The 9,784-nt window shown below is 54.9% G+C and overlaps 1 long non-coding RNA gene across 6 annotated transcripts in view; it reads left to right on the forward strand.

The window, feature by feature from the left end:
• The first annotated feature begins 12 nt into the window (after positions 1 to 12).
• The window catches only part of LOC107196332, a 28,767-nt gene continuing 18,995 nt past the window's right edge, over positions 13 to 9,784 (forward strand). For 3 of the 6 annotated variants that reach the window (XR_003042846.1, XR_003042847.1, XR_003042845.1), the window contains exon 1: positions 13 to 403. This is a non-coding gene — a long non-coding RNA (uncharacterized LOC107196332). The remainder of the gene's footprint in view (positions 404 to 9,784) is intronic. The other 3 variants (XR_001517735.2, XR_003042848.1, XR_001517733.2) reach the window with 2 other exon arrangements.

A 9,784-nucleotide genomic window follows, 5' to 3' on the forward strand; every position in this document is an offset into this window, starting at 1 on the left:
CGCCCTCCCCGCCCTCGCCCCGCGCTCCCAGCTCTCTCGCTCCCGCGGCGCCCGCTGCAGCTTCTCCTCCTCCTTCGCCTCCTCCTCTTCCTTCGGCTCCTTCTCTTCTTCCTCCTCCTCTTCCTCCTCCTTCTCCTCCTCCTCTCCTTCCTCCTCCTCTTTCCCCACCTCCTCCCGCCTCCTCCTCCACCACCACTCCCTCCGGGGCACCCCGGTCCCTGCAGAGTCCCCGGCCGGCGCCGCCTCCGCTGCGGCCCCCCGGATCCCTAGCCTGCTGAGCCAGAGCCGGTAGGACAAACGGACGGACAGACGCGCAGATTCCTCGCGCCTAGCGCTCTGCCGCTGCTGCCTGCTCGCGTCCCCGCGTCAGGGGAGCTGGGATCGCTCCGGAAACACCGAGAGGGTAAGCGCACACGGGCTGGTCCTGGGCTAGGGCTAACGGAGCCGTTTGGTTATACCAATCCCCACCCCCGGCAAAACTCTGGGCGGTTTCCTAGGTGAGGAGGGAGCCTGGGGGTGGAAGTCCTCCAACCACGAGTAGCTGCGTTCGCGATCCTTGACCCAGCTTGTCCATCTGCAAGTTGAGACGGGAGTCGACGACCCTGTTGGGCGGTGGGCTTAAGACTCTCCCCACAGGCTGTCTGTCTCTTTCTCTCTCTGGAAGAATGTTCACCTCTTTTCCAAAAACAGTCCCTTCTGTGATATTTGGGACCGGGGGTCCAAGGTCAGGTGAGGGGCTGATGTGGTGCTACTATTATCGTTTCGTTGTCGTTACTATTTCGTGAGTGCTGTTGTGATCGTTATTATTATTATTGCTCTTGTTGTTGTTGTTGTTGTCGTTGTTGTTGTTATAATTTCTATTATTATTCTGCCATCTGTCGTCCCAGGGATGGGTTGCTGTGCACACTAAGGGCTCGCGACTAGGGACTACAGATCGCGTCTCCGGTCCTAGGCCGTGTCCGCATTTTCGAGCTTGCCTTCGGTTTTGGGATGATTTTAGGGCCGAGTTCCCTCGTCCCCATTGGCTCACGCAGCAGCATAATTATGATCACATCCCCCAGGCTGCTGGCGCTGCTCTCTGTTTATTGGTGGTTAAAGATCTATTATCTATTCATCAGCCGCTTCTTTTTTCCTCTTTTTTTTTTTCCTTTTTGCCAATTACATTCTTCTAAAGTGAAGTACCAGCAGGTATTTTGCACGTTTACAATTAACGATAAAAAGAAATCTGGTTTCCTTTAAATCTATTACTTGGAAGCTCATGTCATTTCTCTTAAAGACAAGAAATGCCTGTGTTTGGTGACTAGGTTGCCGTGAGACAGGGAAAAAGTCGAAGGGGGTGGGGGGAGAAGAGCGAAGTCGTGCGAGCCAGGCTGAAATGCCACCAGATTCCTCAGCGGAGGGTCCCAGGTCCTAGGACATGTTCTCCATTTCCCCACCTACCTCCCTCTCTGCCTTGGGGGTCTCTCCTGACTCACTCTGGTTTCACCTGCTGTGTATTTATGTTCATGTCAATTTCTCTTCTTTATTCCAGGCATGGTTTGTGTTGGGGTGGGGGTCCAAATTCCTCCTTTGGAAAACTCTCCAGGCAAGAGAAGAGTTAGGAATGTGCTTTCTGGGGTAGTCTAGGCACCTGACCTTAGCGAGGGGCCAACCGAGATAATGTGTCTTGCCCCCTCCCACACCCAGCCTTCCCAGGACATGCGCACCTACACACGTCCACACACCAGACATGTGTGGGCCTCAGCTTTGCCCTGATGCAGAGAAATCTGCCCCTGCCTCAGGCTGTGGACCTCTGATGCCAGCTCTGGGCAGGGACCAGGGCTGGGTTTTCCTCCTTAGCGGATTCTCCTGCCCTTGCTTTGTAGCTCGCATCCCAACCCACCCCCTATCCTTTTTCCCAGGCCCAAGGATATAGGGTGTTCGATCCAGCCCCTTAGGGTGGGGTACACTCCAAGACGCACCTCCCTAGAACCCGTACCTTCAACCTCCAAAAATATTGTCTCCTGCTCAGAAATCCCTCCCTCCAATAGTCTAGACTCAGGCCAGTGGCAATCCTGAAGTCACTGAGAAAGGTAAAGGTCTTTCGGCTGTGCCATCCAGCCAACCTGGGGTGGAGGTAAAAGTCAACCTCTATTTCCAAAGCCAGGAAGAAACAACCAATTTAGGCAGGCTGTAGATCTGGGATCCTGGAGAGAGGTGGGGGAGAGTACCCTTCTCTGTGGAAGGCTCTCCAAGAGGACTGGAGGGTCGGGCTCACCCTGAGACCTTCCAAACTGGGCCTTTGGCTCCAGGTAGAAAACCAGGGGCATTAAAAGCCCCACCCTGGCTGCAGTGACTATTCTTTGCAGTTAGTGTTACTGATCTTGGCTGAGGGTATTAGATGACCTTGAGGGCAAAGGGGATCCAGTCACGGTCTCCACAGTGTGTGATATGTGAGGGTGTTTCTCTTCTTTCAAAACTCTAAGGCTGAGCACTAAGATATCGTTGGCATCCCCTTAAGCCCTTTCCCCTCTTCGGCCAGAATCTGGAGAGTGAGCGACCCCTTGGAGCCCAGACCCAGAAGCCACCCTCCTGGGGTAGGGACATTTGGCCCAGGCAGAGGGCCTCGGCTGCTCCCGGCCAGGTCTCCTCTGCAATATCCTCTGCGGGTCATCCTCTGCAGGCCAGCTGCCTCACCAAGAACAGCCTTGGGAGGGTCAGGTTTGCCTCGGGGGCTCTAGTCCGAATGCAGGTGGGCAGGGCAAGGCAGCTGTGGGCTCCCGCTGCCCACCCTCCTGGTAGGAGCAGGGCATGCCAGTTCCTCTGCCTCCTGCCTAAGCCTTACCTGGGCTCTCATGAGGGAGAGGTGGGTTTCCAGTGACTAGGGGCCCCTCCGAAGCCCTGGAAGCTGGGTAACCTATGCTAATTCATGCACCCAGACTCCGGGAGCTCAGGAAGTTTCGTGCACCAGGCTCCTACGGGCAATAGGGGATTGACAAGGAGTGTAACTCATCAACCAGACTGGCAGATGGGGGCGCACCCGGGGCACTGGGCACTGTGGTCTGGACTCGGACTCTGAGCCACCCCTAGCCCTGGGTCCTTGGACTGGGTGGCCGTGTTCATTTTACTGGTGGCTTTGGCCTTGCAGAATCTGGCCCCTCTTTGTTCCTTAGCTGCCCTGGGGTGGGGGGTGTTTGTACAGGCAGCATGTGCAGTGGGAATAGGGGATTTCTGAGGCTCCATCTTAGAGCAAGGGGCTCCCTTTCCTCTCGCCCCATGCCACTGCCGGTTGGGCTCTGTAGATTCCAGAATCTATACTCTGCAGGCAGCAAGACTAGAAGATACACGATGAAGGTTCTAATCTCGGATCTGACAATTACTGGCTGAGTGATTTGGGGCAATACAGCAACCTCTCCCAACCTCCATTTTGTCATCTGTAAAAATACAGCCAATGCCGTCTGCAAGGCAGTGGAGGGCAGGAGTCAGGCCTGTTTCGGGGAGTGATCGAACCGAACCCCTCTAGTTCCTGATTGTAGTGGTACTTACACATCTGTAGACGTTTTACAAAACTCAGAACTGTAAACTACAAGGGCGAATTTTACCGTATGTTTGTTATACCTTATTGTTATACTTGAGTGACCTTGAGCAAATTCCTAATCTCTCTTTGCCTCTGTTATCTCTTCTATGAAATGGGACTAAAGAATAGCATCTTGGCCCTTGGGGCTGACCAAGGAGATAAGACAAGCAAAGTGGTGGGCAGTGTCTAGCATATGATGAGCTGCAAAAAAATTAGCTCCTGTCCTTGATATTACTGTTGTTATTATTATCTACCTACCTCCAAGGTTTGTTGCCGGGCTCCAAGACTGAACAATAAAGTTGAACAAATACAAGCTGTTGCTGGTCTCACACTCCTACTATGAGCTCCTCTGTGTTTCCCCAAAGGCCAAGACTTCCCTAAGGAAGTGTTTGGGTGAGAGAGGCCTGAAATCTGGTTAGTGGGAGGCATCAAAGGGCAGAGATTTCTGGAGATTGCCCAAAACCTTCTGTCCTGAGTTTCCTGCCGAGACCCCTGCCTTCAGAGGAACAAACAGCAGTGCTTCACCTTTACCTGGCTCCTGCTTGGCCTGTGCAGTAGCTGGGGTAAGCGCAGTGCCCAAGTGCTGCCTGGGGTGGCTAACTGGGTGACCTTCACCTTTTTGAGCCTTAGTTTTCTTGTCCTTGGAAAAGATATATCAATAACAGTTGTTGAGTGGAATAAGTGAGCTAACACTTAGCATAGTTAAGTTCATCAAATATTGTTAGGCCATGGGCTGGTGCGGCTGTCCAGCCAGCCCATCGCGCTCTCCACATCCAGCTCCCGGAAGTTAAGACCCTCCCAGGGAGCCTGTAGCAGGCAGCCAGAAGCACGGATGTCAGTGATGGGTGAGCCCTTTCTCCCACTAAGGCATGCAAAAGGTGTCCCAGGATGGGGAAGCCTCGCGGTGGTTTAAAAATTCCTTCAACCCGCTGATTCCCAGTCACCAGGCCTCTCCTAACACGTAGGCGGGAATACAAAAAGAATTAATACCTTAAAAGCATCATCATCATCATCATCATCATCATCATCATCATCATCATCAAAGAAAATAACTCCTGGCAGAATCAAAAGTAAATGAATAAAGTAAGAATGGCCTCCTTCCTGGAGGCTGCTCGCTAGGCCAGCTTGGCGGCCGGACCCCGGGATCCGCGTGCGCGCAGCGGCGCCTAGTGGCGAGGGTCGAGCGCGGGCCGGATGCCCTCCGAGCTCCTGAGTCGGATGAGCCCGGGAGAGTGCTGGGGCTGCGCTCCACTGCCAAGCTCTTGGCGCGACTTCAGTCCCAGCCAGGGGAGGAAGTCAAAGGAGGCTCATTGGCCACAGAGGAGAGAGGACAAATTGGAAATGCGTCCTTCTTCCCTCCATCAGCTTCAGCTCTCCTCTGCGGAATTCACCATCCACGCTAGAATTGCGGCTCCACTAGGAGTCGAGCTTTCTTCGAAAGGGTGGAGAAAGGGGGACGGGTTCTACTCTAGAAAGAACGAGATAGCCGTGATCGCCTGTGCCAGGGCGATGGCCAGCTGTCGCGCAAATGTGGCCACAACTCCATGCCCGAGGTCCAATATCCCGCGGCCCCACCACGGTGGTTCAGAAAATGGGCCCTTGATGGCCTCCCCTAGCCCCACCATGAGTGGAGTCCGAAGAGCTGGGGTCGCAGGGCGCGGCCCTCCCAGCTTCGCGCCCCCTCGTGGCCGGCCAAGCATGGCCCGAGATAGGGGTCTTGGTGGTTATTGCGGAGGTGGTGATTGATCACTCGCGAGACTGGGCGGCCTTCCCTGGGCGCGGGTGACCGGTCCCTTCCACCTGGACCGCGCGGATCCTGTCCGTCCCGAAGGAGGTAGCCTGAATCCTCCGGTGAGTTGAGGCCGTGGAACCCGCGCAGGTTGTGCTGGAAACCGGTGCGACATCTCCCGCATAGTTGTTCAAAGCATCCGTCCGAGGGACTACGCCCTCGCAGGAGAGTCAGTTGCTCTGCCTCTGGTGCAGTCAATAGGCGCTATCCTTCTGACTTTAGCAGGAGCCTATGAGCTCTGGGTTTCTCGAGATCTATCCGTTGAGATTCAACGTTTCAGAGCCAGGAACTCCGCACTGTGGCGTAGAGCCACACGCAGGACCTGACCATGGAGCTTTACCTCTTTCATCACGTTGAAACTCGTCAATCCCTCAACGCGCGCTGTCCTGGTTCGCCATTGAAAGCAAGGAAACAGAATCAAAGGACATCCATGTCTCTTTTTCCCTTGGCTGCCTACAGATGAAAGTCTAAGGTCAAGCAAGGATAGGCGAGGGACAGATGGTGGCACACAGACAGGGACACAGGAATTAGGGAACGGGGGTGCTCCTGCTCAAGTGACTGAGCTAAGGGGGTGGAGACAGCTGTCTCCCCTGCACTGTCCCCCCTCCAGTGTGTGGGTGGGGTTGTCACATTCCCCTCCAACAGCCCCAAAAGCTGTGGTTCCATTGGGCCACAAGGCACCCACTGTTGCCAGGTGCTCCTGCAGGCCAGACAAGGCGGCCTCCAGCGGGCCACAGAGCCAGGATAGAAGGCAGGGGACTCATTTTCCCGTTCCTCCCAGGCTTCTCTCGCATCTTTTTGTTTGAAAGAGCTCTCGCTGCTACCAGTCGTGGGGGTTGTAACCCGGGATCTAGCTCTTTAGGGAACTTCTTAGGGTTGTAAGCGGTGATCCACCTTGGAAACTAAGAATGGCGTCTGAAACGCTGGCATCCCACCAGCCCCGCTTTCCGGAAATTGGTGATTCTGTTGATTGATACCTCTTCATCATCTGGACTTTGAGGGCTGGGCTGGGGCTTAGAAAGGGGATCTTGGCCATGTGAGGAAAAAAGGAAGCTTTTTCTCTTGGACGCAGCAGCTCTTCATGAAACTTGGGGAGGACGTGGAGAAAGCCAGAAAGAACAATTCCTCTCGCCTGTATCGAGTTCTAGCATTTAAACGCGTGTTTGCTCACACCCCTGATCGCAGCGAACCTCACAATGTGGTGGTATAAAAGGGGTCACAGTACCCATTTTCCAGATGAGAAAACTGAGGCTCAGAGGGGTTACACAAAGCACTCCCACCTCCTGGCCCCGAGTGCAGTGATCGCACCACAAGGAGCCCTGGGACAGTCCTGCCTCCCCTCTGCCCCCCACACCTCCCAGCGTTGCCAGACACCTCTGCGTTCAAGCCAATGAGAAGACAGCGAAAAGCTCGGGCAGGCAGACGGGGGCGCCCGAACTGTCTCAAGCGGCGAAGCTCTGTAGGCAGCCCTACGGTGTAGAGTAACTCCTGCACTTGTTTTGAGCCCACTTGCCCACCATTGTCCTGTAGGACACTTTTTCTCGGCTCAGGCTTCGATCCAGGCCCTCTTTTTTCTTCCCCGATCGCCCCTTGCCGATTCGAGCCCCGGGTGTAGGCCTAGAGGGCCGTCGGCGGCGTCTCTGCGGCCAGCGAGGGGAAGAGCTGACAGGGCAGCGCTGGGTGGCCCCGCGCTTGGGCGCCGCTGCCGAGATTCCGTGCGCTCCTCACCTTCGCGTTGCTCTTGGGGGCAACTCAAAGCGGTCCTGACACCTCCGGGGGTGCCCACAGAACAATGACTGCACTGGCGGACGGAAAAGCCGGGGCACGGCCTGAGCTTCCCTCTTTGCCAGCACAAGGACCTAAAGCCCCTCGTCTAGCGACCTCTCTGCCTCCCTAGCTCTGCCCAGCCTGTGCGGAGCTGGGGGAACAGAAGAGTGGACAGGAGCTGAGAGCTTCGGAAGAGGTCTACTGACCGCCCCCATCCCGCGCAGACCCGGTCCATGAGCAACCACGCGCTGGCTGCGGCCATGGAGGCCTTTAATTACGGGGGACAGCAAGCAGGCCAGGCTGCCCCCCAAGGCAAGCAGGAAGGAGCCCTCTAGTTCCAGGCCCACAGCCGCCCCTCTCCCCTGCCACGCTCACATTCTGGGCCCCTAACGTCCAGAGGTTGCACACGCCAGGCCCCGCTCCCTTATTTGTGTCCGGTCGCAGGAACGAGCCGTGCGCCCCGCTTCCCCTGCGGCCCCGCGGAGCCCTCGGCTTCGCGTCAAACCCCTGGTGGTTGGAGGAGAGGCCGGGAGTGGAGCCCGAGGGGATCCCCAGGAGCCTGCAGGAGAGCGAAGCCCAGTTGGGCCTCCGAGGCCTCTGCGCTGGGTCCCGCATGTCCCTCCCACCGGTGGCCGGGACCTGGTGAGGCCCGACCTCAGACCCCTTCCGCTTAGCCGGCCGCCAGCGGCTCGCCTGGGCTGCGCGACAAAGGATGGCATGCCAGTGGCGCGGGCAGGGACCTCATTGGTTCAATATTAGCTTTTCATTCCAGTCTATTGTGACCATCTGAGATAATATTGACTCTGAGTTGAGAGCCCACAGACGACAGGGCTCTCTAACACTCCGCGGCAGGGCGCTCGAAGGGAAGAGAACCAGAAATGGAGAGTTAAAGAAACTGCAAATAAAAGCTGCCGGCGCGGCGGCGCGTCCCTGGGCCGCGGAAGCCCGGCCCAGCAGCCAGGCACTCCCCGCGGCGCGCGCCCGGCCTCCCGCCCGGGCCCTGGGGGTCGAGAGAGGGTCTGGGGTCCGGAGGCTGCTCTGAGGAGGGGCACTGCGCGTTCCCATGGAAAACAGCCTTTACTTAACACGCACCCTCATCTTCCAGACAATTGATTTGAGGTTCCGCTTCTAGGTAACTCTGGAGGAAAATTAATTCCCATACACACTGTTTTAGGTTGCCAGCAACCCAACGTCGGCCACTGAGATATTCCCCCCCCATTTTAAACGATGTAACTCGTTAGGGTAACTTCTCAGTCAAGTATTTCCTCAGCATGAGAAGAGTAAATACACACAGCAATTATCATTAAGCTACATGACTTGCGAGTGCGTGGTTAATATTAAATTTCTAACTGTACATTTTGCTTTGCTTTGAATCGTCTCCTTGCAGCCCATACGCGGGTTTCTTAAGCGCCTTTCTAACCGCAGCTTTAAAGGCCTCTACAACATTCAAGTCTTGCATATAAATATTCGTTTCAATGTCCAAATTACCTCTAAATGCCTACGTTGGAAAACGGCGCTTTAAGTTGTCTGACGTGTCTGAGACAGAACACTCGAGTTTAAACTCCCCGGACCAAACGCCAAATGGCTGGGGCTTGCGTGAACGTGGGGAAGGACGCCCTCGGGTCTCATTTAAGAAATTTGTGCCCCTGTCCCCACCCGAGTTTGACCTCTCCAAGATATCATCTGTTAACTCCGTTACTCCAATAAGGAGCTGGTGTTTGGGAATCCTGACATCCACTCCAAGACACGTGGGCTTGTGGGGACCTGGGAAGGGACAAGGACTGGGCTGGCGGCACCAGCGTGGGGACACCGTTGTGCGTCTCCCTCCTTCCTCCCGCGCGCCCTGTACTGAGCTGGGGCTCAGCGATACGGAGCCTGCAGCACCTTGGATATTTCAAAGGAGGACATTCTGTTTACTATACGTGATCTATAATACATTATATATAGTCCGTTTGTATTGTATATTACTTAACATGTAATATTTATATGATGTCATCATATTATATACTCTAACATATATTTAACATCTAGTTCCTATATTACGTTATTATGATATTACTTATTTAACGTATAATATATTTTATTATACCCTATATATTACATTGTATGTTGTATATAGTTCCGGATATATATGTACATGTTCATGTAGTTCTCTTTTTTTTAAACATATGTGTAAAACTATTTGGAAGCGCCTTTAATCTTCCTGCAGAGACGTATTTGATCGTTTCAATGCAACGTGATAAAGTCCTAATCGAAACCACTTTAACATCGGCGATGTCTTTATAGCAAATACCCTGGGGTCCGATTTCGGCACCAGGGAAAGGCGGGACGGGAGTAACTTTGTCGTAAGGGACAGCAGGTCCCCCTGGAAAGTGGTTTTCCAAATGCCCGTTCCCTGGGGAAAGGGGAGACGACGTTCTGGACCCCCGCGCCTTACCGCCCCCCCGCCCCGCCCCCTTCCTCGCTTGCGTTGTGCTGGTTGTTTTGGTTTTGAGAGAAACTGTTTAGAGCCTCTGACGGTCCCTTAACTGATGTCATGAATTAAAAATGAATTTGGGGAGCGCAGCATATGCTCAGCTGAGGCGTCTGGGAGAGCAGCGGAGGCCTTTCACCCCGGGTTCTGGGCTCCAGACGCCGCACTGTCGGGCTCCGGCCTGCGCGCCGACGCGGCC

The sequence above is a fragment of the Pteropus alecto genome, unplaced genomic scaffold (assembly GCF_000325575.1).
Source record: "Pteropus alecto unplaced genomic scaffold, ASM32557v1 scaffold177, whole genome shotgun sequence".
Taxonomy (NCBI): Eukaryota; Metazoa; Chordata; class Mammalia; order Chiroptera; family Pteropodidae; genus Pteropus; species Pteropus alecto.